The sequence below is a fragment of the Brassica oleracea genome, chromosome C5, assembly GCF_000695525.1.
Source record: "Brassica oleracea var. oleracea cultivar TO1000 chromosome C5, BOL, whole genome shotgun sequence".
Classification (NCBI taxonomy): Eukaryota; Viridiplantae; Streptophyta; class Magnoliopsida; order Brassicales; family Brassicaceae; genus Brassica; species Brassica oleracea.
This window is the reverse complement of record NC_027752.1, coordinates 29,310,718-29,313,126: the sequence shown is the minus strand read 5'-3', so window position 1 is coordinate 29,313,126 and position 2,409 is coordinate 29,310,718. Positions and strand designations below refer to the sequence as shown.

General features: G+C 30.0%; 1 long non-coding RNA gene across 1 annotated transcript; it reads left to right on the top strand.

Moving 5' to 3' along the window:
* Positions 1–1,570: 1,570 nt before the first annotated feature.
* LOC106294358 lies at positions 1,571–2,350 on the top strand. The gene is made up of 4 exons (XR_001260820.1): positions 1,571–1,599; positions 1,964–2,013; positions 2,080–2,194; positions 2,289–2,350. It is a non-coding gene; the product is annotated as an uncharacterized LOC106294358 (long non-coding RNA).
* The last annotated feature ends 59 nt before the right edge of the window (positions 2,351–2,409 follow it).

Below are 2,409 nucleotides of genomic sequence, written 5' to 3'. Positions count from 1 at the left end.
TAAACATCTATCTGAAAAATGTATTGTTTTACATTTTTATTATTTAAAAATACAATAAGTAAATTTAAATTTTAAATATTATAATATGTAAATATAAAATATAAGAAAGAATAAATAATAAGTAAATATAATATATAAGAAATAAAAACATTACATTAAATATATATCGTAATATTATCATTGATATAAAAGCAAGAAAATTATAATAAGTAAATATAAAAAATAAGAAAAGATAAACAGTAAGTAAATATACAATATAAAAAATGGAAAAACTAATTAAACATTTATCTGAAAATATATAGTTAAATGGAATAATGTATATTTAAATAAATAATAAGCAAATATACAATATAAGAAATATAAATATTACATTAAACATCTATCGTAATATTGTCGTTTGATATAAAAGCAAGAAAATTAGAATAAATAAATATACAATAATGAAAAATTCTCTAGGATAGCCCTTTTTAAGTTTTTGTTACAAAATAGCTATAAATGAGAAAAATGACCAAAATAAGTCTTATTAAAGAGTAAAAATACATTTATACCCTATGGTTAACTAACATAGACTTATGGCTTAGAGTTAAGGGGTGGAGTTTTGAGAGAGTTTCAAAATTTTAAAAATTAAAATTAAAATTTTCAAAATAAAAGGGCTATTTTGGTCATTTTCCATATTGAATGCTATTTTGTGATAAAGACTTAAAAGATCTATTTGAGAGAATTGCCCTACAATATAAAAAAATAATAATAAATAAATATACAATATGAGAAAGGAAAAACTATATCAAACATCTATCTCAAAAATGTATAGTTTTCTAATTTTTTCTAAAAACATATGTATTCACACAAACATACAATTGAGAATTTGATGTTGTTCAGAATACAACGTTCAAAGAAATAACTATATGGTTAACATTTGAAAATAAAAATAATCCCGCGCGGATTAACTCCTAGTCTTCTATATTATAATGATACAGTTTCGAAACTCCTTAAGCTATCCAAGTAGGCAAGCATGTGGGATCCACCTCTATTATTTTTTTTTAAATGTCAAGTTATCATATTGTCGCGTTATGGGTTTGATCCGGCCCGCTACCGTCCTCCTATGCATCACCTTTGGCTGATTAGGGTTGCCGTCTCCTTCGAGATCCTTCGTTTGAGGGCGCTTCCTCTTCCACTAGAGTTCAGTTTTCTTACGAACTCCAATAATTTATTGTCTCGAAAAAATAGAAGTCGATCGAGTATCTTCCCTGCAAAGTAGTGTCAACAAGTGATGGATGAGCAAGGTGTAATCATGAGATATGTTTCCTCTTTGTCGATTTAATGAGTTCATGCTTCTGTTACGTAAAATATCTGTGCTGATATACACATGAGTGCTTGAATTTAGTTACTTGATCTCTGGATTTTGACGGATTCACTCTAGATTTGTCAATTGGGATTTATTTTTCTGAATGATGTTTGTTAATCAAAAGACTGAGTTGATTTTCACTATTGTTTGATTTTTTTGAAATGTCTTTGATGTTGAGAAGTTTGGTTAATTCTTCATCTCCTTTTCAGGTTAAGATCCTCCACTGGCTAAATCATCTCCTTAAATCTTCCATGGTAAATACTTGAGCGATTATCTAAACAATTATTTGGCTATCTCTTTTATCTTTTTGAATAAATGTTAAATTAATTCAAGACGAAACCTGATTTACAAGATATGTGACTCTGTTTTGAGTACTATCAAAGTCTCGTCGTGAAAATAAAGAAAAAATGAAGCGTGTATAGGAAAAACAAATTTGAGAAATTTTAATGTTGAAACTCCATGGCTGTCGCAAGCTGGAAGAAAACCACATCTCCATGGCTTTCTCAAGCCTTTTATTTCCCATTCCTCGAACAGAAGAGACTCTTTTTTGAATCTGTTAATTTGGCTCTTTTTATATTTAATTGTTTCTGATTATCATCTTTTTATTGTCTCACGTAGAAGATGATAATCAGAGCTTAGCTCTTTCCTACATCGGCTCTTCAACACAGGTCTCAAAGCTTAGCTCTTTCCTTTCATGGGTCAACAAAAGTCTCATACTTTTGCTGTTTCTCCAGGTCAAGAACTGTTCATGTGATAGAAGAGGGACCACGCGAGCAAAGGAATCAGTTGTTTTCTGTTTTAGGGTCTCTCACTGATCCAGAAGAAGAAGAATCAAAGGAATCCTCAGAGGTTAACTCAATGAGTAGTTTGCTCTTTGATGTTGGTGTTTTGTGTCTTTCTCTCTTTCTCTCGCTGATGATTTTTTTTGGTTAATTTCATGCAGGACAGGTTGCTTCTGTAGATATTAAACTACCAAGAAGAAGAAGTTTGCAAGTGGAGTTCGGTGTCAACTCATGCGGAGAGAGAAGAACTAAACGGCTTAACAACCGTTTGGCTTATGAACA